At 44.3% G+C, this 13,768-nt stretch overlaps 1 protein-coding gene across 1 annotated transcript in view; it reads left to right on the top strand.

Moving 5' to 3' along the window:
- The first annotated feature begins 276 nt into the window (after positions 1-276).
- Positions 277-13,768, top strand: part of MGAM (maltase-glucoamylase) — a 102,233-nt gene continuing 88,741 nt past the window's right edge. Inside the window, exon 1 of the mRNA XM_047763395.1 lies at positions 277-431. The gene's annotated coding sequence lies outside the window, so the exon portion shown is untranslated. The remainder of the gene's footprint in view (positions 432-13,768) is intronic.

The raw sequence follows: 13,768 nt of genomic DNA, 5'->3' as shown, positions 1-13,768 counted from the left end.
GGGATTCATAATACCTGCTTTATCTTTTTGTTGCGATGAAAGAGATAATACAAGAGGTCCTGAAAACTGCAAGGTGTCATATAAATTTTATGACTAACATGTGACTACTAAGTAATGTACTATCCCCAATAACTCTCGCTTTGGACTCGTACCTGTGTTTGCAGGTATTTCTGGGGGGGTGAGCAGTAGGAAACGATGAAAAGCCGTGTACAACTGCTGAATAATAGATGTTTCACAAGAGAGGGAAATGCTGAAATGCTCAGTAGAAATCGCTTTTATTCTCACTCTCCTTTGAACATTTCTGGGCAAGGAAATTCCTCCTCCTCTAAGCAAATTCTTTGTCTCCGGAGACCCTCTGACCTGAAGAGCTTTCTTGGGGGAAAGAGAAAAAAAAGAAGGAAAACTAGCTCGGTTGCAATAAAAAGAAAGAGGTACAATTTACCCAATTGTGTAGGTTATGGAGACTGAGAGATGATTGGTGACAGGAAGGGGTGTAGATGCGTGTGCTTGTGCGTGTGCGTGGGGGTGGGTGGGGAGAGGGGGAGGAGGAGGGAGAGTGACGGGGCCGTGGAAGCAAAGTTGGGGGCTGGGCTGGTTTTTCTCCCTTAGCCTATGGTTCAGTGTGGAGGGCCTGATGTGCGCCACTTGTCTATCTGTGGTCCACAGATGAGAGAAACCAGCTCCTCCAGTGCACACTTCTGAGGCTGTGCCTGGGAGTAGAATAAGCTAAAGGAAGAGTTGTTAACAGAATTGAAGCTAATGATGCTGCTTGCTGGTTTTATTTGACTTTATTTCCAGAAAAGACAAGTGGGGGAGGAACTGGGAAATCAACACTGGATATCAGGTACTTATTCAGAGGTTTCAGATAGTATTAAGTCATGCATATTGTCACCCCTAATTTACAGAGAAGGCAGTTGAGCTTCCGAACATTTAAATGACTGCCCAAGGTCTGTGGCAAGTCAGTCAAGATTCCAGTATTCAAACCTAGGCTAGTTTGATTCCAAACCTCATGCTCTTTCCATGACGCCATGCAGGGGACCACGAACTCCCATCTGAAGACTTAACATGGAAACAGTGTCCAGTCAATGATTTCATTTGAGTTCAATGTCATATTCACCTGTTTCAGATTAATAGGCTTATTTAGGGCTGCTTTCAGGATTACCTAACCCAAGCACAGTTCACTATAGGTTAAATCCAGACAGATGAGTATCCTGTTGTTTTTTTTTTTTTTTTAATAAGGATTTTATTCTGAGACGGGAGAATTCATTGTCCTGTTCAATGCTAGGAGGATGGGATAACACCCACTGGGGCTCAGCTCAGAGGTCAGAATGGGCTTCTCACATGGGTCTGGTTTTGATGGAGACTCGGTACTCAGCCAGCCAGGACTTGATGAGAGGCTAGCGCTCCTCTGAGCACTTTGCGGTATATTCACCCATGAAACAGAACACTGTATCCCCTTATTTTTTTTAAAAAAAGGAATTTTAGGAGTGCCCATCATGGCTCAGCAGAAACGAAATGGACTAGCATCCATGAGGATGCACGTTCGATCCCTGGCCTCGCTCAGTGGGTTAAGGATCCAGCGTTACCATGAGCTGTGGTGTAGGTCGAAGACACAGCTTGGATCTGGTATTGCTGTGGCTGTGGTGTAGGCCAGAGGCTATAGCTCCCATTCAACCCCTAGCCTGGGAACCTCGATGTGCCATGAGTGTGGCCCTAAAAAGAAAAAAAAAGAAACTTTAAATAGTTGTATTCATATAAAGTCACAGTAGCCACTCAATTCGTATTTTTTTGTTATATTAATATACCTATGAGTACAATTTTCAAAAAGTATACAAATTTGAGTGCATTTTCCATATATTCAATCTACCAGGTTATTGCGAATGGTGTAGTAAGAGTCACATGTGACACTGACTCTAGAGAAAAGGACTAAGGCTAACGAGTTAGTTTTCTTTGTGATGTGGCTCTGCCTTTCCAGGTGTTTACCCTGGCCTGAGAAAGCTCCCTAATTCTCCAATGTGTCTACTCAAGCCCAGTTCATTACAGGTTAAATCCAGACAGATGAGCTGTGCCGTAGGTCACAGATGCGGCTCGGATCTGGTGTTGCTGGGACTGTGGTGTCGGCTGGTAGCCAAGCTCCAATTCAACCCCTAGCCTGGGAACCTATGTTGTTTGTTTCGCTTGCTTCCCAGGTGTATCTAGATTGACTGGGGTTGTTGCCCTAATCCCCCAGTTGTGTGTACACTGACTAGTGATTTCTCCTGAACTTGCCAGGTTTGCCTGCTATAATCTGGGGTAGGGTGGTCTCTAATTCCCAGGAGTTTTTTTGTTTTTTTTTTTTTTTTTTTAGCTTTTTTAGGTCTGCACCTGCAGCATATGGAGGTTCCCAGGCTAGGGGTCAAATGAGAGCTTAGCTGCCTGCCTACAGCACACAGCTCACGGCAACGCTGGATCCTTAACCCACTGAGTGAGGCCAGGGATCAAACCTGCGTCCTAGTTTCTATACTATCCTTGGATGTTGCCCTACTTTTGCAGGATATATACACTGACCAAGAGAGTCTCTCTACTCCCTGGGTGTGCCTACGCTAATTGAGGTGGAATCCATAACTCCCCAGTTCAGTCACTCTCCTTGAATGTCTGCTCAGTTCTCCAGGAGTGTCTTTTCTGATGTGAGATGCTGCTCAAATTCGCCAGTGTTTTTACCCTAATCTCGAATATCTCCTGTCTCCCCGTGGTCATCTATATAAAGTGGGAAGGAAACACTCTATGCTTGAACATACTATTATTTCAGCAGTTCAGAAGATGGGAAACATCAATGGGAATTGAACATTTGGAGAAAATTTCCTGACCAAATGGGTCTTAAACTTGGCTCTGCAATAATAGAAAAGGGGTTTTCACAGAAGACAGAGGATGCACGCAAATCCCCATGGAGGGCCGCCCTCAGGAAATATGCAGAAGTAGCTATGAGCGAAGGTGATTGATGCGTAGTGAAAAACTATTGGAAAAGTAGAGTCAAAAATGATAAAGGGCACCTTAAAAAGAGCAAGAAGAGTTTGAGACTTATCCTAAAGAACAGACCGATTATTTTAGGTTTTAGAAGGGAAGCCTGAATAAAGTTTTCTTTGGGGAAGGTTGGCACAGGAGAAAGGGGGTTCTCGCTCAGGACTGACTATGATCCAGGGGTTCTTTGATCTTTGGAGAATGTCCACAGAAGATCTCAGGGTTGCATGGGTCACTTCCATGCTTTTGGGTCACTCCAATGGACATGCAGCTTCCAGCTTCCAGTGTTCCCTCCGGGTATGACGTAGTCTCTCTTGGAGGTGTGGGAAAATGTAATAGTCTGAATAAAGACTAAGAGAGACAGATAATCCAGCATATGGAGTGCTAAACAGAGAGCTCAGAAATCTATTCCATGTTGGAGTTCCTGTTATGGTGCAGTGGAAATGAATCTGACTAGGAACCATGAGGTTGCAGGTTCGATCCCTGGCCTTGCTCAGTGGGTTAGTAATCCGGCGTTGTCGTGAGCTGTGGTGTAGGTCGCAGACGTGGCTCGGATCCCGCGTTGCTGTGGCTCTGGCGTAGGCCAGCGGCTACAGCTCCGATTCGACCCCTAGCCTGGGAACCTCCATATGCTGTGGGTGCGGCCCTAGAAAGAAAAAAAAGAAAAATAAATTATTCCATGTTTATGACAGCCTGGGCAGTTTCTGGTCTGCAGTCAGTCCCTGTTGCTGGTGGAAATCTTCTTGCCAACAGCCTGGAATCTCCACGCCGTGGCCCTAGTGCACACTTCCCATGGCATATGGAGGTTCCCAGGCTAGGGGCTATGCCACAGTCACAGCAATGTGGGATCTGAGCCACATCTGTGACCTACAACACAGCTCACGGCAATGCCTGTTCCTTAACCCATTGAACAAGGCCAGGGATCAAACCTGCATCCTCATGGATGCTAGTCAGATTTGTTTCACTGAGCCACTATGGGAACTCCTTTTTTTTTTTTTTCCCCAGTTTTTGTCCCTGTCTTTTCCACAGCTGTCTTCTCTGTGGTTTTGCTGCAGTTTCTAAAGCAGGCCCCATTCTTCCTCACCTCTGTGCCTTTTGCTGATCCCTTAGCCCCCAGTGTCTCTCTCCTTTTCTCCTTCCCTTCCCATCTTTGCTTTTGGTTTCTCTCTTGTTGCTTCTAGGTGGGGGTATTCTTTATCCAGTGGCATTATCAGCACTCTCTTGTCTTTTGTGGCATCACCACTTGACTTCTTTCTTTTTTGGTCTTATGGCATATGGAGGATCCCAGGATAGGGGTCCAGCCAGTGCTGCAGCCACAGGCCTACGTCACAGCCACAGAAACACCAGATCCGAGCCAAGTCTGTGACCTACACCACAGCTCACGGCAACGCTGGATCCTTAACTCACTGAGTAAGGGCAGGGATCGAACCCACAACCTCATGGTTCCTAGTCAGATTCGTTAACCACTGAGTGACGACGGGAACTCCACCATTTGACTTCTGACATGCCCTTGGCTGTGAGGTTGTAGAGGCCTCAGATCCATGTTCCAGGGCGGGCTTGGCCAGATTGCATTGGTGTTTGCATTCCGGCTTCACAGCTTGTTGGTTACACAACCTTCTGGCAATTGCTCTTCGTGCCTCAGGTTTCTCAGCTATAAATCTGGGGTTATGACAGTCACTGCCTCACAGTGTAGTGACAAGGGGAAAGTGAAATCATGCCTGTGAATCGTTTAACGTGAGGCCTAGGCCATAGTAAGTGTTCCTTACTCTTGCTGTCATTGCTCTTCTGATAGATCTTTGTTTATAGCACACACATAATAACTAAGTTTTGAATGAACTTGTGTTTAGGACGTGGTTATTGTTGTATTTTCAGGGGTTGGAAGCAGGGAGGTGGCTTAGGGGCTAATGCATGCACCAGACAGGGTCATGGGGTCTGGGGAAGGGTGGTGTCTGGAGTATTCCCAGGAGGAGGGCTTGTCATCCCATCACTGGTTCTCACAGTTGCACGGCCCACATGGCTCCCAGATAGACCTGTTTTCCTGTCATCCTCAGGCCCAGACAAGGCTGTGTGTCACCAGGGCTGCAAACCCTTCCTGACTCCACAGTCCTGTACCTTGGTCTGCCCTGAATCATCTCTTTAAATCCAAGGGCTAAACTTTTAAATGACAGCTCTAGTCAGGCAACATCATAGAGTGAGTGTGCGAACAGGGCCTTGGACAAAGTAGCTCCTAATAATTCTTTGTTTTTAAATGTCAATGGGCATTTTAAATCCTTAGGAGAGAAGGAGATATTGGTGTAGTTGAAGGTACCTAGGGTTGGGAGTCCAGGGTCTGGGCTCCAGTCACAGCTGTAACAGAGGCATAATGATCAAAATAGTCATAATTGACACTGAGTGTATTTATTTTGTAACACCAAGTCTTTTATTGTTTTATAGGGTTTAATCTTTAAAATTTGATTGGATAAGTACCATTTTTACCTCTTTTTTTTTTTTCTTTTTAGGGTTGCACCCACAGTGTTTGGAAGTTCCCAGGCCAAGGATTGAATCAGAGCTGCAGCTGCTGGCTTACACGACAGCCACAGCAACGCCAGATCCTTACGCCACTGAGGGAGGCCAAGGATCGAACTCATGTCCTCATGGATACTAGTCAGAGTTGTCACCTCTGCACCAAAATGGGAACTTCAAGGCCTTTTTTTTTTTTTTTTTTAATTTATTTATTTATTTATTTTTGTCTTTTGTCTTGTTGTTGTTGTTGTTGTTGCTATTTCTTGGGCCGCTCCCGCGGCATATGGAGGTTCCCAGGCTAGGGGTCTAATCGGAGCTGTAGCCACCAGCCTACGCCAGAGCCACAGCAGCGCGGGATCCGAGCCGCGTCTGCAACCTACACCACAGCTCACGGCAACGCCGGATCGTTAACCCACTGAGCAAGGGCAGGGACAGAACCCGCAACCTCATGGTTCCTAGTCGGATTCGTTAACCACTGCGCCACGACGGGAACTCCAAGGCCTTTTTTTTTAATGGCCGCACCCATGGCATATGGAGGTTCCCAAGCTAGGGGTCAAATTGGAGCTGTAGGTGCCCGCCCATGCCACTGCCACAGCAATGCCAGATCTGAGCCATGTCTGTGACCTACACCACAGCTCACGGCAATGCCAGATCCTTAACCCTCTGATCAAGGTCAGGGATCGAACCTGGGTCCTCATGGATACTAATCAGATTCCTTCCCACTGAGCCACGATGGGAACTCTGCCTTTTTTTTTTAAATTGAGGTATAATTGATTTACAATGTTGTATTAGTTTCTGGTATACAGCTGAGTAATTGGCTGACACACACACACCGATTTACATTTCTACTGACAGTGTAGCAGGGTTCCCTTTTTTCCATGCTCTCTTTAGTATTTGTTATTTATAGATTTTTTTAATGATGGCCATTCTGACCAGTGTGAGTTGGTACCTCACTGTAGTTTTGATTTGCATTTCTCTAATAATTAGCAATGTTGAGCATATTTTCATGTGCCTGTTGGCCGTCTGTTTGTCTTCTTGGGAGAAATGTCTATTTAGGTCTTCTTCTGCCCATTTTTGGATTAGGTTGTTTGTTTTTTGTTATTAAGTTGTGTGAGCATTTGTATATTTTGGAAATAAAGACTTTATTTGTTGCATCATTTGCAAATATTTTCTCCCATCCCAAAAGTTGTCTTTTCATTTTGTTTATGGTTTTCTTTGGTTTGCAAAGACTTTTGGTTAGGTTCTATTTGTTTATTTTTTCCTTTAATTTCTATTGCCTTGGGGGACTGACCGAAGAAAACGTTGGTACAATTTATGTCAGAGAATATTTTGCCTAATTTTCTCGGTTAGGTGGTTTATGGCATCTTGTCTTTATTTAAGTCTTTAAGCCATATTGTGTTTATTTTTGGGTATGGTGTTAGGCAGTATTCTAACTTCATTGATTTACATGCAGCTGTCCAACTTTCCCAACACCACTTACTGAAGAGACTGTCTTTTCTCTATTTTATATTCTTGCCTCCTTTGTCAAAGATTAATTTTCTGTAGTTGTCTGAATTTATTTCCAGGCTCTCTATTCGGTTCTGTTGATGCATATGTCTGTTTTTGTGCCAGTACCATACTGTTTTGATTATTGTAGCTTTACAACGCTACAGTATTATCTGAAGTCTGGTAAGGTTATGCCTCCAAGCTTCGTTCCTTTTCCTTAGGATTGCTTTGGCAATTCTCGGTCTTTTGTGGTTCCATATACATTTGAGGATTATTCTAGTTCTGTGAAAAATGTCATGGGCAATTTGGTAGGGATCACATTAAATCTATAGATTAGCTCGGGTAGTGTGGCCATTTTAACAATATGTAACTCTTCTAATCCAAGAGCATGTGGTATCTTTCCATTTCTTTGAATCATCTTCAACTTCCTTTATTAGTGTTTTGTAGTTCTTTTTTTTTCTTTTTTTAAAATGATCTTTATTTTTTCCATTATAGTTGGTTTACAGTGTTCTGTCAATTGTCTACTGTACAGCAAAGTGACCCAGTCACACGTATATATCTACATTCTTTTTCTCACATTGTCCTCCACCATGCTCCATCACAGTGGCTATGTTCTTAACATAGAAATCTTTATAACATATATGTTCTTAACATAGAAGTCTTTCACCTCCTTGGTCAAGTTTATTCCTAAGTTATTTTTGATATGATTTTAGAAGGGATTTTTTTTTCTTTCTCGTTCTGATATTTCATTGTTAGTCAGACTTCTATAAATTTAAAATAAAAATAAACTATTAGGAAATAAAATTTAAAACTACACACACACACACACATGCAGACACACACACGCAGACACACAACACTCCATTTTAAAATTATTAGGGTCAATGCACATAAACTACTCTGACAAGTGGCAATAAAAGCTCCTAAATGCTCATCATCAGTTGTAGTACTGGCTTCCTTGGGACGGGAACCAGGGGGTTCATGGACCACTGGGATCACTTGGAGTGGCAGGTACGCAAGCACACTGCCTGACTCGGAGCGAGAGTCTGCCTAGCAGTAGAGCATGGGGGTTTTTTGGCCATGCCTACAGCATGTGGAGATTCCCGGACCAGGGGTGGAACCCACCCTCGAAGCAGTCCTAGCTACTGCAGTGACAGTGCCAGATCCTTAACCCACTGCACCCCAAGGGAATTCCTAGAGGAGACTTCTTAACCTGGGGTTCATGCATTTAATTCAGAGAACAGGTGAATTTGGAAGGGAACGTTTTCATGGTTTTTTTTTTTTTCCTTTGCTGAAATACTGACATTTAGTAGGTCTTTTAAGTATAAATTTAGCCCACAGATCACAGTAGTGTTAGCCGTACCTGAGACTTTGGTTCTGAGAAAAGTCGTGATTACTTTTACATCATATGTTGAAGATAATCTCAAAACGGTTTACACTATTTTGAAACTGCAATAGCTGTTAGGACAGCTGCTGGATTTTTTCATACATCATTAAAGAAGCACACTCATTACTATACTGCAATTTGAAAAGTATTCTAGTAACTTTAACTCAACAAAATTGATTTTTTTCTTATGTATTTTGTCTCATGAATTTAAGAATGTAACTCTTTTTGGGGGGTGCTGCACCTGCAGCATGTGGAGGTTCCCAGGCTAGGGGTCTAATCAGAGCCACAGCTGCTGGCCTCTGCCACAGCCACAACAACGCCAGATCCAAGCCTCATCTGCGGCCTATACCACAGTGCACGGCAACACCGGATCTTTAACCTACTGAGCAAGGCCAGGGATCAAACCCACAACCTCACGGTTCCTAGTTGGATCTGTTTCCGCTGTGCCATCGCAGGAACTCCTTAAAGCTGTAATTCTAAGAGAGGTCCAGAAGAGGCACAAGATTGCCAAAGGGTCTCTAGCCAACCTCCCCTCCCCCCCAAAAAGCTTCAGGACACTTCTTGTAGAGGCAAGAAAAGAGGAAGACTATTTTAAAAACATCTTCAGAAATATTTCCTTCAAACACAGATCAGCAGACGAGATTAGGGGCCGCTAGGAGCGAGGGTGCTCCCTGGGATACTGAGATCAGTTATTTGTTTTTTTGTCCTTTATCACCTGTGCTTTGAGTCAGTCTGTGCTCTTCTACCCAGAGTATCCTCACCCCTCTGGTACCCTCACCACTCAGCCCTCAGAGTATCCTCACCGGGCATAAATGTCCAGTGCCCAAGGGGTCCGGGTGGTCGCTCCTTGCTCCAAGGTCTTCGGGACGTCCTCCTCCGAGAAAGACCTTGATTACTAATTAACCAGCAAAGCTGATCCTGAGAAAGAGCTGGACGGTCATTTGCATTTGAGCTCCATTATCATCAGCGCCATAACCAGTTACCAGGGCTGTGGCTGCTTTCTGTGGACTGTGCTCTGCTCTCAGTGCCAGCCCATCGTTGAGAGAGAGGCAGCGGCTGTGGCGGCGGCAGCGGCGGTGATGAGGTCTGTGCTTACACTCAGGGCTGCCGCTCTTGGGGGTGGGGGGAGCTGGTGCTCGTCTCCTGCCATCAAATGCCCTTGTTCATTTGTTAACACAGACAGAGTAAACATGAACAGCAGATCGCAAAAGAACACAAACGCACATATCAAACAAAATTCAACTCTTTTTTTCCTTGGGGGGTGTGTGTATGTGTGTGTGTGTGTGTGTGTGTGTGTGTGTGTGTGTGTGTGTTCCTCTGGATTTGGCTGGATCTACAAGCCCTGCAGGAGCCAGACCTGTGTGTGTGTCTGTGTGTAGTGTGAGGAATGATTTAATATTCAGGGCGAGGCAGCTGGTGGAAATTCTTCTTGATTCTGGAGATGAAGTGAGGGAGTAAGGGGAAAGGAGACAGAAGTTGGGAGGTATGTTAGGGCATTTTGGGACTTCCTCTAAAAGGATGTGATTGAGAAATGGTATTTAGAGAACCCGTCATAGTCAGGAAATTGCGAAATCTATTTCTATCCCTGTGAACTTGGTCCTTTTACTGATCAAATAAAGAATTATCATGAGGAAGAGTCTAAAAGTGTGTGGAGTTCCCGCTTTGGCATAGCAGGTTAAGATCTGGCATTGCCGCAGCTGTGGCCTAGGTCACTGTTGCAGCTCAGATTCGATCCCCTGGCCTGGGAACTTCCATATGCTGTGGGTGCAGCCAAAAAAAAAAAAAAGTGTGTGTGTCTGTGTATGTGAAGTATTGGGGAGTGTGCACACTTTGGTGGGACGTGGGAGAGAATTCCTGTAGAATCTGGAAGAAGGTTCTAAAGGGAATGATCTGGACTGTCTTGTGTGAATATGGACCAAAAGTACCAGGGGAAGGGGAGAAGGTGATGGGCTGTTGCCAGCCCGTCTCTGGTAAAACAGAGTGAGAAGGGGTCGTGTCCTCACTGGTTGCTAAGAGTCTAGCTGAACACACGTGGATGTTTCTTTCCTGACGGGCCACAGAGGTGAGAAGGAATAGTTGCTACTGGAAAAATGGAGGGAGGCCAAGATCAATCCCACAGGTTCCTGATAAGAGGGTCTGAACGGTGGCTTTCGTGCGCTAGGGGGACCTCCAGCCTGTCTATTGCTCTTGGTCATGATGTGGAGCAGCGTGTGGTGTGTGGTGGGCAGGGAGGAGGAAGAGGGAAGGGTCTTTGGTCTGCTCTGCTGGGTGGACCCAAATGGCCTGGGGGACCTTCTGTCCTGTACCCCCAGTTGAAGGTAGCTCATCACGCTTCCACAGATGCCAGTGGCTTTTATTATCAGGCATCCCTCACAGATGAGTTTTGATGGGCTAGTATTTTACAAACTGCCTCATGAGCATAGAGAACTAAGGACTAGATGAACATAGAAGAAGAAATTTTCTACTTATAATTTTTCAAGGAGTTTCCATCATGGCTCAGTGAAACAAATCTGACCAGCATCCATGAGGATGCAGGTCTGATCCCTGGCCTCGCTCAGTGGGTTAAGGATCTGGCACTGCCATGAGCTGTGGTGTAGGTCACAGACGCGGCTCGGATCTGGTGTTGCTGTGGCTGTGGTGTAGGCCAGCAGCTATAGCTCCGATTCAAACCCTAGCCTGGGAACCTCCATATGCTGCAGGTGCGGCTCTAAAAAGACAAAAAAAAAAACCCAAAAAACAAAATTGCAAAACTTCAGAATATGCCTTTGCATGCTGTGCTGCTGGGGTCGCCCGCAGTAGGTCGTAGTTGTCTTCCGGACATGATCCCTTTAGGGTTCAGATGGGGAAAATGAGGCCCGTTAGCTACTTTTCCCCTTCCTATTCTCTAAACATCCAAGAGACAATGTGCTACGACAGTAAATTTTGCCCAGAAAATTTGAGGAATAGCCACGGTGTTTTGGGGATCGTCTTTGCAAGTTATTCTCAGTCTCCATAAAACTAACCCTCTCTTTGCCTTGTGTTATCAAAGGATGTTTTTAATGCTTCTATTTTTATTTTTTTAACATTTTTAAAAGTATAGTTGATTTACAAGGCAGTGCCCTGTTTCTCCTGTTTGGCAAAGAATTTTTAAAAGAAAGGTTTAGATTGCCATATGCAAATCAGATGCTAACTCTAATTCAGGAAAAAAAAAAAAAAAGAATGTTGATTATCCGGTTTTCCCAGATGAATTCAGATAGCCATTTCAATCGTTTGGCCATTCATAGTTTGGGCCCCACCTGGTTTATCTATCTACTCTGACTAAATGATTATAACAGTACCAGGAAAATGAGCTTTGGTAATTACTCATATAACCGTTTTAATTCGAGAGGACAGCATTACTATGGAGTCCACATGATTTATGTCCAGTAATAATTTGCAGTTTTCCATGAGATCTTCCCTGAGCAGCCTGATGAAAACTGCAACCCTCACTCTCACATTCCCCATGCTCCTCGCACCTAAGCTTAATTTTTCTCCATAGAACTTATCAAAGCCTAACCTATTGCATATTCATTTATTTTGTTTATTGTCCCTTTTTTTGCTACCCTCAGGAATATAAGTCCTACGAGGGCAAGGATTTTTTAAACTTTTGTTGGTTGTTGCATAACGTGTTCCTGAAAGCATGCTTGGCATACTGTAGGAGCTTAATAAATAAGTGAATAATAAATAATAATAATAAATAATAAATGAGTGAATAATAAGCTGCAAGCAGAGCTCCTATTCCTCCAAAGTCAGAGCATTGATAAACGTGGAAAATGAGGTGCAATGGCAACTCGTTCTCCTGGCTTTGGGGGAATTGAAAACTGTCCTGCGGGTGGTAAACTTCAAGTGAACTGACTGCTGCAGATGCCTCCAAAACCACATTAACATCCCCCAAGTGCTGTGGAGATGGAAATGTTGCAGAATTGTTTCCTTTTCTTTTCCTAAGCCTCCTAACCCAGAGGCTGTCTTTGGAAAGACACACAGCCTCCCTTCTCTTAATTTAGAAAGCTTTGTTGTCTTGAGTATGTAAATTTTCTGTACCTGCATCTTGCCTGGAAGCTGGACTTGGCAGTCCAGCTCAGACTACCTCGTTTGAAGCCTGACCTCTCTGTGAAATGGGGATGGTTACAGCCACCTCAGCTTAGGGGGTGATTGGGAGGATGAAATGGGATAATGCGTATAAGTGCTCTGCCCAGTGCCACACACATTCTAAGTACTTGGTTAATGACCCAGATACTGGTTGATAAAAGCAGTCTCACAAAAAGCCTAAGCTGGAGTACACCGTGGGCATCATAGCATAGACTACAGAGCAGCTGCTCGAAGTTCTGGCTGTGGGGTCCAAAGGGCGGTGTTCAAATGGGGCTTTGCTCCTTATCAGCTGTGTGACATCAGGCAGCTTATTTGACCTTGCTGAAGCTTAATTTCCTCATCTGATAGCGGAGATGGTACAGTGACTCAGTGGGGGGAGGTTATGAAGGTCGCATGCCACAGATTATGTAAACCTCTTCGCACGTTACTCGGTTATTGTTCACTACTAATGTCCTTTCAGCTGCACAGTTTATGTTTGTCGTGGCCAAAGACTGATGGCAGACTGCCAAGTAACAGCTTTTTTAAGACATTTTTTTCTTTTAAAATCAGTTAAAACTATTTAAATTACTTATTCTACTGGCCTTTTGCCATTTTTCTCCATCTTGATTTTTTTTCTAAATTATGTTTCTCATTGAGATTGTAGGTTTCACCATTGAAATCCCTATAATTTGAGAAGTAAGATCAATCAGGGGATACTGATGAGGGTTTTTTTTTTCTTAAAGTTTAAGGAAATTTTTTTATATAGCTAGAAAATAATTATTATTGTTCCATAGAGCAGGTAACCATATTTGCATATATGATGCAAAAGGAATTTTGATAAGAGGCAAATAGATGATTGATTGATTGATTGACTGATTGTCTTTTTGTCTTTTCTAGGGCTGCACCTGCATTATATAGAGGATCCCAGGCTAGGGGTCGAATCGGAGCTACAGCTGCTGGCCTACACCACAGCTCACGGCAACCCAGATCCTTAACCCACTGAGCAAGGCCAGGGATCGAACCCGCAACCTCATGGTTCCTAATCGGATTTGTTTCCGCTGCACCACGATGGGAACTCCTAAACAGATTTTTTGAACATGTAAATGATTTTTTCAAAAGTCACATTTACTCATGTGTATTATCTGTTGCTGCATGATAAATTACTCCAAAATTTAACAGCTCGAAGCAATAAACATTTGTTATCTCAGAGGTCCAATGGGTTTGCAATGCTTAGCTTGGTGGTTCTGGTTCAAGGTCTGCATGAGGTTGCAGCCACAGTGTTGCCTGGGGCTGCTGTCATGTGAAGGCTTG

The sequence above is a fragment of the Phacochoerus africanus genome, chromosome 16 (genome assembly GCF_016906955.1).
Source record: "Phacochoerus africanus isolate WHEZ1 chromosome 16, ROS_Pafr_v1, whole genome shotgun sequence".
Classification (NCBI taxonomy): domain Eukaryota; kingdom Metazoa; phylum Chordata; class Mammalia; order Artiodactyla; family Suidae; genus Phacochoerus; species Phacochoerus africanus.
The sequence above is the reverse complement of the archived record's forward strand: the minus strand, read 5'-3'. Positions and strand labels throughout refer to the sequence as shown.